Source organism: Podarcis liolepis (genome assembly GCF_965112155.1).
Source record: "Podarcis liolepis genome assembly, chromosome: 1".
NCBI lineage: Eukaryota > Metazoa > Chordata > Lepidosauria > Squamata > Lacertidae > Podarcis > Podarcis liolepis.
In genome coordinates, this window is record NC_139554.1 from 15,141,259 (window position 1) to 15,163,746 (window position 22,488).

The 22,488-nt window shown below is 45.6% G+C and overlaps 1 long non-coding RNA gene across 1 annotated transcript; it reads right to left on the reverse strand.

Annotated features, from left to right (window-relative positions):
• Positions 1 to 10,493: 10,493 nt before the first annotated feature.
• LOC310705001 lies at positions 10,494 to 11,870 on the reverse strand. Its single transcript, XR_014525150.1, has 2 exons — positions 11,799 to 11,870; positions 10,494 to 11,239 (listed from the first exon to the last, which is right to left on the reverse strand). It is a non-coding gene; the product is annotated as an uncharacterized lncRNA (long non-coding RNA).
• Between the last annotated feature and the right edge of the window lie 10,618 nt (positions 11,871 to 22,488).

Genomic DNA, 22,488 nt, shown 5'->3' on the forward strand with positions numbered 1-22,488 from the left:
GGGGCCTCGTCCGCGCAGAGAACACGGGGCAAGGCCACCCCTCCCACTGCACCGCCGTGCAGAAGCGGCGCTGGATCAAGGACGGCATGGCGTGACTTAGGTGCGGCAAATGCAATTATCTGCTTTGCTGGCAAAGATGCTGGCCGCATCGCCAAAGGACGGAACAGCACAGAGGAGGAAATGAGGCAACAAAGGCGTCCCTGTTACAATGTCCATCCGAGCACAGAAGTGGAGGAGGAAATCAAAAGATGAAACTCTTGCTTCTGGGCCTTTTGAATAAGAGTGTCCCAGAGCAGAAGGCTTCTGGGTTAAGAGCACTCCTAAACTCAGCCCTCCAACTGTTTTGGGACTACAAATCCCATCATGCCTGGTCCTGTTAGCTAGGGATGGTGGGAGTTGTAGTCACAAAACAGCTGGAGGGCCGAGTTTGGGGGTGCCTGGTGTAGGGATTCTCAGTGGCGTAGCAGCTCCTGCCAGTGCCCGGGGCAGACCAAAGTTGCTCAGCTCTTTGTAGGAAATAGAAGTTATTCAGCTTTTTTAAGGGGAGCAACAAAAGTTATTGAGCTTTTCTGGAATCAATCACCAAAACTTCAGTAGCGGGCAGTGGCTCCACCCCTCTGCAAGCTGGCCAAGCTAAGGCCATTAAAGAACAATACAGGGCTGATGAGGGCTATTGGCAATGCAAGAGAACAGCTCTCTCTCCTCCCCCCCCCCCCGACTGCCCTGAGGTGTGAATAGAGAGGGGAGTGGTCTGGAAGGTTGCCAGCTAACTGGGTGTGAGGTGACACAAAAAGAGAGTCTTGAGCAAGGGTGACTGGGAAGAGGAAGGAAAGAAGACCGGAATCCATCTTGGGCAGGTTGGCTGAAGGCTAACTGCACTGCTGTAGGGGACAAGCTCCTCTTGAAATGACCATGCTGAAAGATCTGGATTCCCTCCATGCAGACTGAAGGTGTAAATAGGTGAAGGAACCGTATTTCTTAAAGCTACGACAGTCTCTGCTGTCTCTCCATTCTCCAAAGGACCACAGACCCTGAGTGAGTGCCTGGGACCCCATGGGCTTTTGCCACTGCTCAGCTGAGAGAGGGAAAGGCACCCAACTTTTGTAACAAGACATAGGGTCATGTGGCCATGACTTCTACCACCTCATTTTCCCATGGCATGTTTGCCTGTCCTGAAGCATCCCACCTGTGGGAGCTATTCTTTTGCCCCCACAAGCCGTGAGAAGAGTAAGTGGAGGTAGATTAAGGCTCTGCACACATCCAGTGCGCTCCCACTGCTGGTTTTTGAAGCGGCACGCGCATGACTTCTGGCACAACCCATATGGATTCTGTCATTTCTTGAGAAATACTGCTTGATGTGTTTTTCCTCAAACCAGCTTCAACCTGACGAGAGAACAGAAGCCACACACTCGCTCTGAAGTTAAGCCAGGTGTGCACATTTGAGACAGTCGCTGCGCATGTGCAGATGACTGCTTCACTTCTGGGGTGCAGGGTGCTGCAGGGGCAGGGCAACCAAACAGGCAATGTGAGCTGGGGGGAGACACCCCCGCCGCCTCTCTGCAGCGTACATCAAGGCAGAAATATGACTTGAAATGCAGTGGCAGAAACCAAACAACCTCGCTGCATCTTAAGCCACTAATGTGTACATAGTCTAATGTGTACATCCATTGTAACTCTAGACCAGGCATCAGCAAACTCGGCCCTCCAATTCCCATCATCCCTGACCACTGGTCCTGCTAGCTAGGGATCATGGGAGTTGTAGTCCCAAAACATCTGGAAGGCCGAGTTTGCCTATGCCTGCTCTAGACAGTGGCAATGGTGCCCATTGGGCCTTGTGGGGCAGAATGCAGGCGCCCAAGCCAACACACCGGTTCTCACTGCACTTTCAACAGGATAATTTGGTGGTGAAATTCCACAGCCAGTTTTGCTCTGTGACTGTTGTGATAGTAGGACCTTCTGTGAAGGTTTTCTTGCCTCTCATGTGCAGCAGAGGGGTTCCTTCCCCACCTGAGATATTGAGGGAAATGGAGAAATTACCACACAGTTTGTTGTTGTTTAGTCGTTTAGTTGTGTCCGACTCTTCGTGACCCCATGGACCAGAGCACGCCAGGCACTCCTGTCTTCCACTGCCTCCTGCAGTTTGGTCAAACTCATGCTGGTAGCTTTGAGAACACTGTCCAACCATCTCATCCTCTGTCGTCCCCTTCTCCTTGTGCCCTCCATCTTTCCCAACATCAGGGTCTTTTCTAGGGAGTCTTCTCTTCTCATGAGGTGGCCAAAGTATTGGAGCCTCAGCTTCACGATCTGTCCTTCCAGTGAGCACTCAGGGCTGATTTCCTTCAGAATGGATAGATTTGATCTTCTTGCAGTCCATGGGACTCTCAAGAGTCTCCTCCAGCACCATAATTCAAAAGCATCAATTCTTCGGCGATCAGCCTTCTTTGTGGACCAGCTCTCACTTCCATACATCACTAACCACACAGTTAGCATTCGTTAAACCAAACCGTCCACACGGTCCACCTCTCCACCAACCATCCTCTTCGGGCACAATCATCATGTCCTGCCTTCTCTTTTCGTGATCTCTGGTTGCCAAGGGACTATCGTGTTTCTGAGTCGAAATCTGAAGTTGTCTAGCGGCTTCAGAAAGTCTCTGCTTGGAGCGATATCACAATTTTTCAAATGAACGCCCTGCTGGCGATCTTTCCAGTGCCACATGGCTCGGATGGCATTAATTTGGCCAAAGGACAGAAAAATGAAAGCGCTGCTATTTGCACTCTGGGCGCCCGATACTTATCTATCACAATTTGACAGCCAGGCTTCTATTTAAGGATCGGTGCTGAAGAGAACGGCATCTCTGGGGAGACTTTCTAAATGGGTCATGCTTGATCAAATATATATATATGAGTTGTCACTGCAGTTTGACAAAACCTGGACCTCGAGCAAGATTTTAGGTGTCCAGCCAGGTGGAATTTCAGGGGATCAACCCATGGCTCTTTCTCACTCTGGGAGGGTTCCTGCCACATAGATGTCTCACGAGGGGCTTCACAGAGGCCTGTGAACATTCATCACCAGCATGTGCTAGTGCAGGATTTATCAATATGGCACCCTTCAGGTCTTCTGCTGGCACCTACAAAGCCTCTGAACACCCTCCACACTGCCCCCTTGGCAGGGGCGCCATCTCACCCTCAGGATTGTGGGTGCCAGTTTAATTCAGAAGGAGGAAGCTCCACAGAGGTCCATGGATTGCAGCCTGACTATAACTCACGTCGGGTGGATCATGTCCATGTTAGAATGTGATTTGATCATTAATAACAAAAGATTGGCAGTGGAAAAAGAACCGAGTGAGCTGGTTTGACCATGAATCCAATAATAATAATACAGTGGTACCCCGGGTTACGAACTTAATTCATTCCGGAGCTCCGTTCTTAACCCGAAACCGTTCTTAACCTGAGGTACCACTTTAACTAATGGGGCCTCCCGCTGCCACCATGCCGTCGCTGCGCGATTTCCATTCTCATCCTGGGGCAAAGTTCTTAACCTGAGGTACTACTTCTGGGTTAGCGGAGTTTGTAACCCTAAGTGTTTGTAACCTGAAGTGTTTGTAAGCCGAGGTACCACTGTAGTAGTAGTAGTAGTAGTAGTAGTAATAGTAATAATAATAATAATAATAATAATAATAATAATAATAATAATATATTTTATACCCTGCCCATCTGGTTGGGTTTCCCTAGCCACTCTGGGCGGCTTACAAGATATCTAAAAACATAATAAAACATCAAACATTAAAAACTTCCCAATACAAGGCTGCCTTCAGATGTCTTCTAGAAATCAGAAAGTTGTTTATTTCCTTGACATCTGATGGGAGGGTGTTCCACAGGGCGGGTGCCACTACCTAGAAGGCCCTTTGCCTGGTTCCCTGTAACTTCGCTTCTCGCAGTGAGGGAACCAGCAGAAGACCATCGGAGGAGAACCTCAGTCCTCTGAGCGATCGGGGTGGAGACGCTCCTTCAGGTATACTGAGCTGAGGCTACTATGATGAATCTAGCTACTATGAAGAAACTGCTCAATTTCTCTCTTCTAGCTCAGTCTTTTCTCCCTTACAATAACCTTTATTTGGTGCTTCTTTCCCCCCAACAGATGGCTGTTAATATATTTACATGCTACCCATCCCACCAGGTTGCCTCAACCACTCAGGGAGGCTTCGAACAAATCATAAAACCACAGTAAAACACCAAACATTTCCCTATACAGGGCTGCCTTCAGGAATGTCACCAACAGAAAACCTAGCGCCCACAGAAAACCTAGCGCCTGAAAGTGAATGGTACCCTTTATATTTTCTTATGGCGGAATTCCAGTTACCTTCCAGGAGAATTCAGTTCTTCTGAAGCTCACACAATATGTACCGCTCTGCCATTAGTGTTCCAGGAACATCTATCCGAGGTCAAGCACAGGGTGCAAATGAAGTCCTCCCCAAGGGGTATGTGTAGGATCAAACTGAAAAATCCCACTTTAGAAAACAAAACAGAAAGAGAATACAACGAAACTTGGTTCTTTTGAAATTGACATTTTAGTCATAAAGCCTGGGCAAGCATTCAGGGTTTTAGAATGGGGGCGAGAATGTGCAGGGGGCGACTTACGCATCAGCTCTGATGGGGTTCAAGAAGAAATGAAAAGGGATAAAAAGAGTTTTCACACACACACATCCAAAGCTTTTGTGCTGCTAGTGAGATGTTTCTAGAAGGAACTTGTGAATGGAGGGCATGCAAGCTGCAGATGTAACAGCAGCTTGCATTCTTCAGCATATTATGTCTTTGTATCTTTATTGGTATAATTTATTGTTAATTATGAGGAGGTGTGTTAGAGGTATCAGTTTGTTGGTTGCTCGAGAGCAATCAGGCAATATGCCTCCAAAGCGTGTTCTAAGGCTTTCTTATTAGTGATAAAATCTTTAGAATGCAGAGTGCCTGTATTCCATGTCTTGCTCATTCACTGGCAGAATCTGAGAGTGGGCGGTCCTTGAACTTTCCCCAGCAGAGTAGTTTCTTGACGCCCAGTCTGCACCTCCCCTCTCTGCGCGGAAGTTTTCTGCGCAAGGAAGGCGTGGGTAACGGGGGACCTCTCTCCTCCCTGCTTTGCTCAGGCAAGGTGTCCTGGCACCACCTTGCCTCCTCCGAGCCCTGAAGCTCCTCTCCACTGGAGGCGTGGTTACTCTCCTCCGCTGAGGAAGTGCTGCTTCCCACGATCTTTGGGGGCTCTCTGTAATCCACCCGGCCTTTCCCCTCTCGCCCCTGAGCCGATGGCAGTTCCCTGACAAGGTGGTTTAATGTTATTGTATACTGATGCTTTCAATTATTTTTTGTGACTATTCAAATGTTGTCATTTTTTCGTAATTAGATCACTCTCTTGATGTTGTAATGGTTTAACTGTGAGAAGAAAAACATACAAATAAATTCTGATCACTGTTGGTGGAAGCGACACATCTACCACCACCCCCCACCCGAGTGTAGGAGTGGATTTTGACACTAGGAGAGGATATATTGTTTAGCTATTATCTTTCCTTGCTCACTTTAGTGAGATCAGCAGAGGACCATCCTTTGCAGCTCAAACTTTGAAGCTAAGTTGAGGTTGATTTAACCTTCTAGAAATAATAATCCAGGATGCTTTAAGGCAGACTGGATTTTCCTTGTATTAGCCCTTTCCGTCCCCCTTAAAAACAATTGCACACAAATGGTTTTGTGAAAAAATAAAAGTAGTATTTACTTACATAAACTAGGTCTTGAAGAAGCAATCACAGTAGCAAAATGAAGGCAGGTTTAAAACTATTATCTAAGTTACAAAAGTACAAAATGTAAATTCGAAAATGGTGCCTGAGCTGCAGAGCTCAGACATGCACGTGTGGTCAGCTTGGAAGCATAACGAAGAAAAAGAAAGATGTCCAGGCAGGCAGGAAGTATGTAGGGCAGGCATAGGCAAACTCAGCCCTCCAGCTGTTTTGGGACTACAACTCTCATGATCCCTAGCTAACAGGACTAGTGGTCAGGAATGATGGGACTTGTAGTCCCTAAACATCTGGAGGGCCAAGTTTGCCTATGCCTGATGTAGCGTTACAGCCTCCTGCCAAGACAGGCAAGGGAAGTGATCTTACAGAGTTCTCTCTAGCAAATTTTGCAGGAAAGCTCTGTGAGCCTCAGCATCTCCATGCGCCTATCTGACAAAACGTGATTTGTTAGTTTGACTGCAATAATGTCCCACACAATTTTTTAAAAAATAATTTTTTATTAATTTTCAGCATATCATTTTCAACAGTAATTAAACATATTTTAACATCTTATACTATTTTTTGAGTTCCATCAATCTCATCTGTAAATTTTCCAATCTAATCACTACACACTTCCCACTTCTTAAATATTAATGTTTTAATATTTTAATGTTGTATTTTAATCTTGTTTTTAAGTTGTATTCATTCAACTTGTTTTTATTATTGCTTGTTAGCCTCCCTGAGCCTGGCCTTGGCTGGGGAGGGTGGGGTATAAATAAAAATTATTATTATTATTATTATTATTATTATTATTATTATTATTCAATTATTTTTAACTCATAACTAATATCACTATTCTTTCTCTAATTTGCAATGCTTCATACATTTTTAGTAATCCTACTAGCGTAATTTGTTGGTTACAGTTGCTTTTCAAATAGTTCGTCTATTTCCTCCAATCTTCTGTAAATCTCTGGTCCTGCAGGTTTTGAATCCTTCCTGTCATTTTATCTAATTCTGCATAGTCCATTAATTTTGTTTGCCATTCTTCTTTCGTCGGAATCTCTTCTTGCTTCCATTTCTGGGCTAACAATACTCTTGCTGCTGTTGTTAATGTCCCACACAATTTTCAACAGGTATTGAAGCAAACTTTCAAGATGGAAAAGTTAAGCTTGCATGGCAAGAGAGGGGGGTCAGATAGCCTTAGCCAGTATGGCTAATGTTCAGGAATAATGGGAGTTGTAGTCCAACAGTACTTGAAAGGGTTCAGGGCTGCATGCTCACTGCTCAACAAGGGACGCATGCACACCATAAAGTGCTATGATACCATTGTAAACAGACAAGGCGACCCCAAAGAAATCTGGGAGTGGTAGTTGAGAGTTATTAGAAGTTCCCCCTCCCCCTCCCAGAGCTACAATTCCCAGAGTTCCCTGGAAAGAGGGATTGATTGTTAAACCACTCTGGGAATTGTAGCACTGGGAAGGGACTAGGAGTTTCTTAACAACTCTCAGCACCCTCAACAAACTACAGCTCCCAGAATTCTTTGGGGGAAGCCATGACTGTTTAAAGTGGTATCATATTACTTTCAAAGTGTTAATGCTGACCTTTAAAGCTCCGAATGGCCTCGGTACTGTATACATGAAGGAGCGTCTCCACCCCCATCATCCAGCCCGGACACTGAGGTCCAGCACGAATGGCCTTCTGACGGTTCCCTTGCTGCGAGAAGTGAGGTTACAGGGAACCAGGGAGAGGGCCTTCTCGGTAGTGGCACCCGCCCTGTGGAACGCCCTCCCAGCAGATGTCAAGGCAATAAACAACTACTTTACTTTTAAAAGACAACTGAAGGCAGCCCTGTTTAGGGAAGTTTTTAATGTCTGACACTGTATTGTTTTTAATATTCGGTTGGAAGCTGCCCAGAGTGGCTGGGGAAACCCAGCCAGGTGGGCAGGTTATAAATAATAAACAATAATAAATAATAATAATTATAATAAAATGCATGGTGTGGATGTGACCAAAGACAGAATGAAAGAAATCTGCTTTAAACATCTCTCCTTGTCAAGCAGATAGAAATGTATTTTTCTGGTGAACTTCTGAATTATGAGCAAGAATCTCCTCTACAGTAAAAATAGTTCTTATTTTCTGGGGCCGTGCTGCCTACCTACCACAGAGCAAATGCTTGGTGTTTGCCGAGTGGCAGCCAGGAAAAGGTCTGTCCTTTTTCTGAGCATGCAGAATGTAAATGTAAATAATGTCCTTTGGCAAGGAATATCTATGCAGTTTCCATTCGACATCTGTGGAGGACAGTGGTGGCGACTACTGGAAAGCACGACTGAGTGAAACGAAAGGCCACAGGCACGGACAAAGGCTTACAAGGATCAGGCCCCGAGTAATTGGATGCATTAAAAAATAATGGTGTGCTCTGCTGAGCTAGCTTAATAGGGAACTGATGAGGGTGACATTTAGCAAAGAGACAAAAATTGATATAAAGCCTTGGATCACACAGAATATGTCTCTGTTGGAGTCCTCACCTGCTCCCCGTTTCATTCCCTAAAGCCAGCTATGCATGTGGCTTCTATACTGACAGGTTCATTTTAAGAATCATAGAATTGTAGAGTTGGAAGGGACTTTCGAGGGTTATTTAGTCCAACGAGGGATGGCCCAAGATATGGCACCTGAGGCAGACCCCAAAATGGCGACAAGGAAGAAGGGTGAGGAAAGATCTACCTCAGGAACAAGGCGGGAAGAGCAGTTTGACATCAAGATCTGCTGCCCTGGTGGATCTTGCCACCTGAGGCAGTCTCCTCACCTTGCCTCATGGTTGGGCCGGCCCTGAGTCCAACGCCCGGCAATACAGGCAAGATGCAGTGTTGAATTCATGGAAGATACAGCACCATAGCCTGCCAACCAGGTACCGGCCAGATATTTTGGCCTGCAGTTTCAAGCAGAGCCAGCCATCCTGTTCAAGGTGCGAGCCAGCCATGCCCTTTCCCAAGCTACACCATTTCACTGCCTTCCCCCTGTCAATAGCCAGGCATTGTTCTCTGTCCACTGAGCATGCACAGTCTTCATTGGTCGGTCTTTGGCAGTGTCAGATTTGGGGCAGTGTGAGCAGTTCCCCACACAGGGTATCGAGCCGAGGGGGCGCAAAATTGAGAAGATCCATGATTGAGAAGATCCATTTGGGGCGCCAAACCTTGGCCTTGCCCAGGGCACAATACAGTGGTACCTCGGGTTACATATGCTTCAGGTTACAGACTCCGTTAACCCAGAAATAGTAGATTCCTGGCACCCTTAACAAACTACAGTTGCCAGGAGTCTGGAGTGCTTTAAAGATGTGGTGTGGACATAGCACAAGTTAAACCATTGATCTATCCAACTCAGTACAGTGGTACCTTGGGTTACATACGCTTCAGGTTACACACGCTTCAGGTTACAGACTCTGCTAACCCAGAAATAGTACCTCCAGTTAAGAACTTTGCTTCAGGATGAGAACAGAAATTGTGCTCCGGTGGTGCGGCGGGAGCTGGAGGCCCTATTAGCTAAAGTGGTGCTTCAGGTTAAGAAAAGTTTGAGGTTAAGAACGGACCTCCAGAACAAATTAAGTACTTAACCTGAGGTACCACTGTATTATGTGAAAGACTACAAAACTCTGCCCCTGTTATTTGGTCCCGTCCTAGGTTTCCTTCTGCTAACCTTGCTTCTCCCTCAGATGTGGCAATGCCTTTCTTTCTGGTTCATGGATGGTGCTAATTTGATGAAAAAACAATCTTGCTATTCCTATACAGCAGAGAAGGGGAGCCTGGTCAAGTTGATGTGACTGAAGCAAAGATTCTGTTCTGAATCTGTGTATAGCATAGAGATGCATGTTATATGCTGTGCACACAACTAGATCTTTATAACACATTCCTTCCCTCAAAGAATTCTGGGTACTGTAGTTTACCCATCAGAGAGCTGCTGTTCCCAGAAAGGCTTAAAAAACTACGGTGCCAAGAATTCTTTGAGGGGCGGGAATATGCTTATTGAAAAGCTTATTGAAAGTTGCTTGGAGTTGCTACATGGCAAAAAAGGCGACCAATAAATTTAAATAATATCCCCTATTGTAACTGAAGCCATGGCTGCTGCTGCTGCTGCTGCTGCTGTTGGTAGCCTTGAGGGCATTCACAGTGCGTGTATATTTGTAATTGAAATTACTGAACTGTACTTTTGCCCTTTTGTGCTGCAGGGTTACGTTCCTGATTGCATAATCCATACAAGTCAGGCAAACCCTTTCCCTGTTATCAGTGCTTCCATGTAGCCCTCGAGATGTCGTTCAGCTACAACTTCCCTGACCGCTGGGCCATACCGCTTGGAGCTGATCGGGTTACATATGCTTCAGGTTACATACGCTTCAGGTTACAGACTCCGCCAACCCAGAAATAGTACCTTGGGTTAAGAACTTTGCTTCAGGATGAGAACAGAAATCGTGCTCCGGCGATGGAGCGGCAGCAGGAGGCCCCATTAGCTAAAGTGGTGCTTCAGATTAAGAACAGTTTCAGGTTAAGAACAGACCTTCAGAACGAATTAAGTACTTAACCCGAGGTACCACTGTATATAGGATAACCAAATAGAAGCTTCATGTTCAGATGCAGTGTACCTTTATTTATTTACTTCGTACAATTTATATACCTCTTGATTGTGAAAACCAACCAACCTACCTCAAAGTGGTTTACCACAAGAATAAAACAGTAAAAACAACAGCTACTGAAAACATTCAAATTATAATTAAAATCGGCAATGAGCTAAAAAAAACCAGATGAAAGCACATGTAAAAATTATGCATAGCTGAAAAGCAGACACTATGAGCAAGTAGCAGAGAAAGTCACTAGCTTCACTTGCGAACTCCCAGAAACTTCTGAGTTTCAATTTAGGAATTGGAATAGCATAGATGAGGCCTTGGACTTCTCCAGCGAGGCTGTTGTAACGTTCTTGACATTTCCACATTGAAATTGCTCTGTCCCAGACTCTCCCCAGTCACCTTTCGGCAAGGCAACTTCTGTCTCCCCTCCAGACATTTCCAGCACTGTAATATCCTGTTGTCACGTAGCATCGGGTAGGTGTTCAAGCCCTTTGAGTGTGGGTTTCACTGACAATTTCTCAGGGTTAACAGCAGACAGTGTGTTTATTTGAGAGAAAATGAAAACAAATTCACCGTAAACCAGAGCAGTGTGTGGAACTCACAACCTCCAGATTCATCTCTGCCCAAGTAATCCCCTCGACTTGCATGCCTCTCTCACTCCCAATTATCAGAAGGCAAAATCCCACCAGAATGTCAAGGCTGCCTTCAGCTTCAACTCCCACGTTCATTTACTCAAACACACACACTCTGCTGCCTTGCGAGATATCTTCAAGGGTGGAAAAGGCTCAAGAGTAAACCTTACACAAATCCAGAGTTCCTCAGATGGTTGGATGGCGCCTTGTAACCTTCCAGCAACTTCTGCAACCAAGCTGGTGGCAATAATAATAATAATAATAATAATAATAATAATAATAATAATAATAATAATTTATTTATATCCCACCCTCCCTGGCCAAAGCCGGGCTCATAGCGGCTAACAACAAGTAAAAATAACACAGTGTACATAAAATCACACAGTCAATTAATTAAAATACGTTCTAAAATCAATTCAGAATCAAATTAATGGCAACCATTGGGCTAGAGTTCTGTGAGGATTGCCAAAGGAGGGGGTCAGGCTGTGCCCTGGCCAAAGGCCAGGCGGAACAGCTCTGTCTTGCAGGCTCTGCAGAAAGATGCCAAGTCCCGCAGGGCCCTAGTCTCTTGTGACAGAGCGTTCCACCAGATTGGGGCTTTCCTTTGGACCACATCATCCAGGCCAAGAGGGGAGTCTTGTCATCTGGGCAGCCCAGGACCTCCACTTGCAGTCCGGGGAGGTGACTTTGGTGCTGCAAATGCAGCAGAAACAAGGGTGGGAAAGGGAAAGGTTCAGTATCCCATCCTGCATGCAGTTGTACTTATGGAAACCAGCCCCCTGTCCATTCTGCTAACCAAGGGGTGGGATGCTGCTGTAGTTTGGGGAAGAACTCTAGCTCATAGAGGCTTGGCCATTTGCTTAGCCTTCAGAAGGTTCAACCCCTTCCTGTTGAGAATTGCGTTCCACCTTAAAGAACAGACGTGTGGAATTGTTGCATGCCACATGTCTGTTTACATTCCAGCACAGCTTGCTGGGAACTTCCGTTTGTGTATAGCTTTTGCTTTAGCTGTTTTCTCCAAGACGACATGAGAGAGAGACACCATGTTTCTTTGTTCTGATTTATGTGTAATGAATATGTAGCTGTAGCATGACTTACGCCTCACGCCTACTTCTGCGTGCGAACCACACTCTGCTAATTGCGTGCCCTGGCTTTTGAAGTTCGGGTCGCTGATTTACACTGGAGCACGGGCCGATGGAAGGAGATGTCCGAGCTGAGCTTGCCAGCTGGCCTCCTCGCCCCTCTGCATGTTGACACTTCCTACCTTCAGGAAGAGATGGGAACATTCCTAGCCTAGAAATTCTGGAGAGCTGTTGCCAGTCTGTGTGGGCAGTACTGAGATAGATGGAGCAAGGCTCAGACTCAGGGGAAGGCCACTTCCTGTGCTCCTAATGACATTCTTAGCATCCCACGCAGTTGGGCCATTTGTTGCAGCAGGGAATGAGGACAGCATCGTGAGGTCGCTGGGTCCCCCTGAAAACCCTCGCCTCTCTCCAGAGTCTTGCACCTCCTTAGCGCCCATCATGACTTATGAAAACGTTTACCATGGTGTTTTTATCTTCACATTTGCCCTTTACAAATAATTGATATTAATCCAGTACGAGCCTTTGCTGCTAGACTGCTGGCTCTGCCCAGGGATTTCTTTTCAAATTTAGCACCTGTGAGCGCCTCGGCAAGATGGGAAGAAAGTGGTGCTCTGGGGCGACGTGCCATCACCGCACCACGGAGGCGGGAGATGTTTCTGTTCCATTGATGGGACCAGAACTTCCTGCACTAATTGCTCAGTGTTTATTTCAGATGCTTTGCTCTATTGTGCCTGTCTCCTATTTATACCCACCCTCTTCAATCCCTTCGTGAAGCACAATGAAAGGAGAGGTCAAGAGGACGCATTACATGAAAAGCTGTTTTCAATTGGCTTCCGCATTTCAGATGGATGAGGATAAAGGACTGTGTTAAACGGGTGGGATAAATTCTGCAACTGTTATGGTGTAAGAGCGTAAGAAGAAACACAGCTGGATCAAGTCAAGGCCCATCTGGTCCAGCATTCTGTTCTCACAGTGGTCAACTCCATCCATCCATCCATCCATCCATCCATCCATCCATCCATCCTTTTGTTGATATGCTGCCTTTCCATAGCTCAAACCATGCTCAAGGTGGCTTGTTGTTGTTTAGTTGTTTAGTCGTGTCCGACTCTTTGTGACCCCATGGACCAGAGCACGCCAGACACTCCTGTCTTCCACTGCCTCCTGCAGTTTGGTCGAACTCATGCTGGTAGCTTCGAGAACACTGTCCAACCATCTCCTCCTCTGTTGTCCCCTTCCATTCTGAAGGAAATCAGCCCTGAGTGCTCACTGTTAGGACAGATCCTGAAGCTGAGGCTCCAATACTTTGGCCACCTCATGAGAAGAGAAGACTCCCTGGAAAAGACCCTGATGTTGGGAAAGATGGAGGGCACAAGGAGAAGGGGACGACAGAGGACGAGATGGTTGGACAGTGGTCTCAAAGCTACCAGCATGAGTTTGACCGAACTGCAGGAGGCAGTGGGAGACAGGAGTGCCTGGCATGCTCTGGTCCTTGGGGTCATGAAGAGTCGGACACGACTAAACGACTAAACAACAACAACAGTGCCCTGAAAACCACGTTTTGTGCCACCCCACAAACTGAGTAACTGACACAGCAAACCAGGGTCACAAGTTAATGCCCCCCACCCAACTTCGTACATTATTATGGTACTGAAGTGTGAAGAGACGCATGATGAAGAGAAAACGTGAATCACTGATATCTCTTGTTGCATCACCGCCATGGTTTGTAACAGCTGGAGCTGTAACGGAAGAGGCAGGAAACCAGTGGCCATCCAGATGTTGGCGAACTCAACTCTCCCCAACCTCAGCCAGCATAGCCAGTGATTCTGGAATGATGTGAGTTGGAATCCAATAACACCCAGAGAGTCAAAGACTCTCTGCCCCTGAGCTACAGCTACTTGCAAGTAGCTGCTGTGTCACTTGAAATAATCTTGCTAGCCTGCTTGGAAATGATACACCATATATGAGATATGGAATCCTTTTGACTTACTGAATGCGCTTGCTGTGTGTTTTTCTTAGAAATCTCTGAGGGTTCGTATAAACCCAAGCCCCTTCTCAGAACTGCGAGGCAGAGATAAAATTGAAGGAAGTAGGATGGCAATGATATCTCTTGATTAAATGCTTGTTTGCACGATGCACCCTCAGCATTTGATCCTGGTATTCATGAGAGGTTGTTGCCATGGTGACACAAACCTGTCAATCTCGATTCATCTCCTTAACATCTTCTGTTTAAATATCACCTGTTTCAACTGCAGTTTGCACAAGTGTCCCCCAAAGGCTCAGCTCATCAGCTTCCACAATCTCTATCTGAAATTATCTTGCTACTCAGAAAAGATTTGGAATAATAAAAAAGAGCTTAGATAGAAATATGCAACAGAGAGGCTGGATTCTAACTTGAAAACGCTTTCACATATCTTTCAACAGTCATTTTAATCCTGCATTTTCCTTTACAGTAATTTCAGTTTGCAGTGAATATATGACAACAACATAACAATAAAATTATCACTAAAAAAAAATTACAGTCAGAAAGTTAAAACCACAACAGAACACATGTTTGTAGCTATTCTCACAAATATATGTATTTTTGTACACACTTTGTCCAAGCAGAAACTGCATCACAAAATTGAGAAGTTTGAATTTCAAAGGATGGCTGTGTTCCAATTATTGTATTATTTTGAAAAACATGGATTAGGTATATTCAGCTTCAAATGTTAACTGAATCAATTTCTATCACATTCCTAACTGGGGGGGGGGGGGCTTATGATGCCCACCAGAGCATTAGAACAAACAACCAAGAACATTAATTGAAGAAAGCAGAAAGCTGGTGTTTTCTCATTTCAGTGAGCTAAACTACCTGGTGATACATCGCAGGACATCTGAACTTCAGATCTCACAGCAAGAGAGGAAACTTGAGAGATCAGAGATGGCTCATAAAGGTAAAGGGACCCCTGACCATTAGGTCCAGTCGTGACCGACTCTGGGGTTGCGGCGCTCATCTCGCTTTATTGGCCGAGGGAGCCAGCGTACAGCTTCCAGGTCATTTGACCAGCATGACTAAGCTGCTTCTGGCGAACCAGAGCAGCGCACGGAAACGCCATTTACCTTCCCGCCGGAGCGGTACCTATTTATCTACTTGCACCTTGACGTGCTTTTGAAGTGCTAGGTTGGCAGGAGCAGGGACTGAACAACGGGAGCTCACCCCGTCGCGGGGATTCGAACTGCCGACCTTCTGATCAGCAAGTCCTAGGCTCTGTGTTTCAACCCACAGCACAATGATGAAAAAGCTTAGGATCTCTCTCTGGGAGCAGAGAGAGGAAAGTTTACTGAACTGCATAAATGAAAAAGCTGGGTATGTTTAGCCTGGGAAAGAGGAGACTGGGAGGAGATATGATTGCCACCTTCAAATATCTTAAGGGCTGCCACATGGAAGAGGGAGCAAGCTTGTTTTTTTCCTGCTTTGGAGTGTAGGAGTTGAACCAATGGTTTCAAGTTACAAGAAAGGAGAGTCCAACTAAACATACAGAAAAACTTTCTGACAGTAAGAGCTGTTCAGCAGTGGAACAGACTCCCACGAGAGGTGGTGGACTCTCCGTCCTTGGAGGTTTTTAAGCAGAGGTTGGATGGCCATCCATCATGGATGCTTTAGCTGAGATTCCGGCATCACAGGGGGTTGGACTAGATGACCCTCAGGTCCCTTCCAACTCTTCAGTTCTATGATTCTGTGACATAGGACTGAACTGCATTGCTTGTTTGCAGTGCGTTACTTTGTTGTTTTGTTCATATACAGTGGTACCTCAGGTTAAGTACTTAATTCGTTCCAGAGGTCCGTACTTATCCTGAAACTGTTCTTAACCTGAAGCACCACTTTAGCTAATGGGGCCTCCTGCTGCTGCCGCGCCGCCGGAGCCCGATTTCTGTTCTCATCCTGAAACAAAGTTCTTAACCTGAAGCACTATTTCTGGGTTAGCGGAGTCTGTAAGCTGAAGCGTACGTAACCTGAGGTACCACTGTAATGCTTATATGTGTGTGTTTTAAGATTATTCTGCACTAAAACTTTGAAACTCATTATTGGGGTGGAAAGCTCATTTATTCCTACACAAGATCAGGTTCAGGGATTCTGCTGAACAAGTCTAGCAATGTTAACGACTCATAGGCCACCAGAAGGCACTGCTGCGGCTGCTGCGTTCCCTGCATAGCGGGGTCTCTCTGCTAATGATTTCCACTTGGCTGATTGAAAGGTCACTGGCACCTCAGGCCACCTATCCTATAAGCTATCAATGGCTTCTCCCTTTTCTCTTCCGCTTATGTTACACTCTCCTTTTCTGCAAACACCCCATTAGACACACACAGCTATTTCTGTGCCATCAACACATCTCAGATGACTTTGCTCAGTGCAGTGTATAATTATCCAAACTGTGAAAAAGTAGGAAAAACTGATAACGGAACTCCTATGAATATGGCCGTGACAAAATGTGAGAAGGTATTTATAAACGTCGCTTGAAAAAGCAGATTTTTTTTTTAAAAGGTTTTGGCTGGAGAGGTGAGGGAAGAAAACAGGTTCACAAGAGAGCCACTTCTCACCTGAGCACTGGCTGACCTCGAAGAGCAGCTTTTATTGATTTGTTCACCCTTCTGGACACAAACTGATGGGGCGTTTCATGAAATACATTTGGAAAGTGAACATTCTGTGCTGGTTTCACCATGCTAGAACTGTCCTTATTTACCTGGGTTGCTCCAGATTGCCAGGATACAAGCCTGCTTTTGCTGGTCTGAGGTTGTCTTGTGAACATTCTTAGCATGAGTTGCGAGAATGATCATCCTTCAGGGTTTACCTCCCTTCCCAGGATCTCTAGAGTGCATATATCAAAGGGGGATGTGGGTGCCTCTTGTGGGCAAACACAACATCTTGCTGCTGCGCCTGAAAGGGGACTGGCCTTTTCCAAATGTTGAAGTCACTTGCAAGGGCTGTGGTGTCAGGCTGTTAGGCAAGGCTTACCTTTCCCCCTTCTCTGTAGATACCAGCACAGAGCGAAAGTAGTCTTTTTCCAGCATCAGAAAGGTTTATTAAACACAGCACAAAATCCAGCATCCGTTCTTACTATGCAGGTGCTCCCAATTGAGTTCCTCCCACTTCCCTCTAGCTACTTCCATCTTCCTGTCTCCTAGCCACGTGATCTCTCCACCAATAAGCCTTCTGAGAGGCCACCTAATCCAATCGTCTAGCTCTAGGACTGACAGGCTGTGCACTTTCTAGTGAGGGAGAGTTAACCAGCTCTCTCCCCTCCCGTTCTTCTTGCCCTTGTTGTTCTCCTTCCAGTTCGGCCCAACTATCAGTCTCCGAACTGTGTCCCTCCACAAACCATTGCTCTAGGTCAATACTATCCTCCTGCTCGTGTGGAGCTTCAGGATCCCAGCCTTGCTCCCACCATTCCTCCTCAGAGCCAGTGTGGTGTAGTGGTTAAGAGCGGTAGTCTCGTAATCTGGGAAACCGGGTTCGCGTCTCCGCTCCTCCACATGCAGCTGCTGGGTGACCTTGGACTAGTCACACTTCTCTAAAGTCTCTCAGCCCCACTCACCTCACAGAGTGTTTGTTGTGGGAGAGGAAGGGAAAGGAGAATGTTAGCTGCTTTGAGACTCCTTCGGGTAGTGATAAAGTAGGATATCAAATCCAAACTCTTCTCTTCTTCTACCCCTCAGCCTGACCCCTGACAGCGTGTGTGTGTGTGTGTGTGTGTGTGCGCTTCATGTCTTGCAAGAGCAAAGAGAGTGCTCAACAGTCCCGAAACTCACCTGGTGCAGAGCAAGGAAAGATCGCGGAGGCAGCCAGCACTCCCTGACCCCCGGCAGAGAAAATTCCCCCCAGGGATGGATTGCAGAATCTCTTCTACGAAGCTGCTCCTCTTTGCTTCATTTTCACCAGGAAGAAGGCCCAAGGCCTCCCAAGCGCTTTTTAGGTCAAATATTTAAAAATCTGTGGAAGGCACACTATTGCAGAGCAAAATTACAATACACCGTAGAGATGCCAGCATTGTATAGTTGTGTGTACCGTGCTGGATTAAACCCAGTGGAGGTTCCCAGGCAGTCGAAATCTCGGGGCTACTCTTGTGCAAGAGCTGTAGTGCAGGGGCCTGTTCACTCCATTGGATATTCCTCCATGAACTGGATTGCACATGCGCAGACGTGATTTCTGGCACCATGGAAGCAAGTCCCCACACCGCACTGTGCCGGTTTAGTGCAGCATGCGGGGACTCGCCGAACGAGCAGCTCAGTTCAGGGGCGGCTCATGGGCCAGTTAAACAACCCATGTGGGCCGCTTGTGGCCCATGGGCCTTAGGTTTCCGACCCCTGCTCTAGTGGAATAACATTGAACTAAGAAAGCTTAATTGCAGTTTTCTTTCAAGATCAAATCAATATTATTTTGATCCGTTGTCATGGGGCCCCTAAAAGGTGTGGGGCGCATAGGCCAGTGCCTACTCTGTCTTTTTGGTAATTTGGCACTATGTGTTTATGTGGAGGGTGGGGAAAATGTTCAGGACAGTGATCTTTAGTATGACAGTTGGGATATTGTGAAGTCTGTCCTTATTTTTATCTGTGAGATGTTGGAGGGTGAGTTTTAAGCCCTACCCAGGCCCAACTGCATGGAGGGACATGCTGGCTGGCCTACAGGGCCGGCCCTACCATTTAGCAAAGTGAATCAGGTGTTTCAGGCAGCGTGGGGAACGTAGCACAAGAACAAGATGGCGGGAGGACAGAGTTGTGTGTGCCACTGAAGATGTGACCTCCATCCCATAAGCTAGGCAGCTGGCCTTAGCGGTGGTGGAGGACTGTGTCCTGTTGCCTACAAAGCAATGTGGAATGGCCGGCAGGATGCCATCTTGTCCATCGCTTCAGGCAGCAAAATGTCTTGGGCTGGCTCATGCAGAATACATGCTCTGCCACTGAGTTAAGGGCCGCCCCTGCTGTTTAGGGGCAAGTTAAGCAATGAGGTTATGTGGCAAGCAATGGATGTCTTCTAGTAAACCTTAAAACGCTTCTCTGCCTACGACAGCAGCTTAGCTGGCAGAAAAACAACAATAAGTGATGTTGTGTTTTTTGTTTCTTTGTTTTTAAATCAATATATGGGCTGCCTTTCAAGGTAATTGTTGTTTCTGTAAGTGTGGCTTAAAATCTAAAACCACAATGGACAACAAAAGAAACGCATAGCCATTATTGATCTTTCTGCTGCATTCAACTCTGTTAATCGAAATAGACGGCGGGAGAAATTTCAAATCGCCAGTACCGACTGCAGACATTTACTATTGATCTGAGAAAAGAGGGTCAGAGTAAGTTTACTTGGTGGGATGACTGGTGCTTTTAAAATGTTGCAAGGAGTGAAGCAAAGTTGCATTCTGGCTCCCACTTTTTCTTTTATATTAATGTTTTTGGTGCCATATTTAGCCAACGAAAACTCCCCACCCCTCCAAGAATTAGGAACAGAAATATATGCAGATGATTTAGTGCCCTTCTCTCTTTCCCAATTGGGACTTCAAAACCTCTTGGAGGTGTATCAGCACATGTTGTAAACAGGAAAGCCTATCTATAAATTACTCTTAAGACCAAGATTATGATTTCTGGCAAACACAGTCCTAGGTATAAACCGTGTTTAGATCAGCAAGCAAGCTCAATGGGCATAGAATGCTGGCTGACTGTTGGGGGAGAGTTGTAGTTGTTTAGTCGTTTAGTCATGTCCGACTCTTCGTGACCCCATGGACCAGAGCACTCCTGACACTCCTGTCTTCCACTGCCTCCCGCAGATTGGTCAAATGCATGCTGGTAGCTTCGAGAACACTATCCAACCATCTCTGTCGTCCCCTTCTCCTTGTGCCCTCCATCTTTCCCAACATCAGGGTCTTTTCCAGGGAGTCTTCTCTTCTCATGAGGTGGCCAAAGTATTGGAGCCTCAGCTTCAGGATCTGTCCTTCCAGTGAGCACTCAGGGCTGATTTCCTTCAGAATGGATAGGTTGGATCTTCTTGCAGTCCATGGGACTCTCAAGAGTCTCCTCCAGCACCATAATTCAAAAGCATCAATTCTTCGGCGATCAGCCTTCTTTATGGTCCAGCTCTCACTGCCATACATCACTACTGGGAAAACCATGGCTTTAACTATACGGACCTTTGTTGGCAAGGTGAGTAGGAATGGAAAATGGCAGGAAGGAATGGAGTTTCATATCGAAGGGCATGTCTGGCTGAATCCCTGAACAGAAGCACTGGCACACTACAACAGCTAAGTGTAACAGATGTGATTGCAATTTCCCACTCAGCTTCTTGTTGACACTTTGTGTTTTTCAAGTCTATACCTTAAAAACCTCTTAACTGCACATCATTTTAAAAGTGGGGGAGGCAAAAGGAACATTGAATTTGCCCCAATTCTACTGGCGCTGACTGGAACAGAATATATTTGAAATACTGTATTTCTTTGCTATTCCCTCCCCCCCCCCCTTTAAATGAATTTCATGTGAGCTCAGCAGTTATTTAAAAAAAAATTGTACTAGCACCACCTCGTTTGAACATTTTGCCCTGAAAGTTTGCACAGTGATGGTGTGCTTTGGAAAGTATCATATGTTCATATTAATCTGCCAGCTACCATTTATTCTTCAAACCTGCGGTATTTTGCAGGAATTGCAGGCAATAAATTTCCCATGGTGAGCTTGTTCCTACACAGCCTCTAATGGCACTCCCTAATTTGCAATGTGACAGTGCTCCATGTCATATTATCTAGTCATTACAAGGCTTACTCTGTAGTCTATTAATTTTAAACCCTCGTTCAGAATGTCAGGCACAGAAACCGCTGCTTCTTAATTTTGGGTTGGAAAAAAAGGCACAGGAAAGGCATCTCAGTGAAGCAAAATACATTGACTTCTTGGATTCCTTACTGATAGGGGTGGCAACGAAATCTGATGCAGTTCATAGTTTATTTTTAATATATTTTATTAAATTTCTGCAAATTTCACATAGAATTCCAACAGTGGTACCCCTGGTACTCAAACACCTTGGTTCTCAAACACAAAATCCCGGAAGTAAGTGTTCCGATTTTCGAACATTTTTCGGAAGCCGAACATCCAATGCTGCTGTCAGTTATTGTTTCCGGGGCACCTGCACCAATCAGAAGCTGCGCCTTGGTTTTCGAACATTTCGGAAGTCGAATGGACATCTGGAATGGATTAAGTTTGGCACTTTTGTTTTTGCTATTTATTTTGCGTTTTTGTTTTTGAAGCTTTTTTGGTTAATTTGTTTTTGTGACTGTGTGGAACCCAGTTTGGCTACTGATTGATTGATTGATTGATTGATTGAGTGACTGCGGAAATGGATAAAAGCCCCCCATCAAAACAATGCCGTGCAGGTAAGAAAAAATAATAATTTTAATACTGTCTTATTTATTTTATAGTACAGTGTATTGATTATTGCTTTCATTTTATGGATCAGTGGTCGCGTTAGATAGTAAAATTAATGTTAAATTGCTGTTTTAGGTGTTATTTTTAAAAGGCTGGAACGGATTAATCTGTTTTGCATTACTTTCTATGGGAAAGCGTGCCTTGGTTTTGGAACACTTTGGTTTTGGAATAGACTTCCGGAACCAAGTTTGAGCACCGAGGTACCACTGTACATTTTTTAAAAAATCTTTTGTTTTATCGATTTCCTGTTCCATTTTTCTGTGGGTTTTTTGTTTTGCTTTTAAAGTCTCATTGCTGCACCCTATCTTTGCCCTTTTCTATTGTAACCATAATACAATGATATAAAATTATATCTATTGAGGGATACAAAGAAATTTTTATTTTTATTATTATTAATTATTGTTGTTATTATTATTAACATTCCTGTTTGTCATTTAGGTTTGTAATTGCTCTCTCGCTATATGTTAACTGCACTGCGGTCTTCTTCATCCCTGAATCCCAGATGCAGCTTCGCAGTCCCCACCATGAGAGAAAGAGGTCAAAACGGCAATCGCTCTGTCACCAGCCTTCATTCTTTGCTCGCTGGCTAATGAGGCTCCTCTGAAACATTTATGACCGTCTTCACACAGCCGGCAAAGTTCAGCCAGAAGAAAGCTGGCAAGGAAGATGCCAAAGGAAGCTCTGCGCTCTCCGAGTCCCTCAGTCTGTTGGTGGGTGTTAATGAAAGCAGCTGCGCCACGCTGGGCAAGGTGCCTTTGGTGAAGGCGTCATTGCTTAGGACTTTCTTTGTGAAATTTTAATAAGTTTATCGTGGGCTTCGGTTGTGCTCAAAAGCAAGAACTTTTCCAGCAGCGCAAGGTGCAGCCAAGGCTGCTGATGAGTCATGGCCGCCTCTCCATTTGTACGCCTCACAGTGCCCAAAGTGGCTAATAAGTGGCTAACAGGAAATCACATGAACACTTTAAGAAGTAT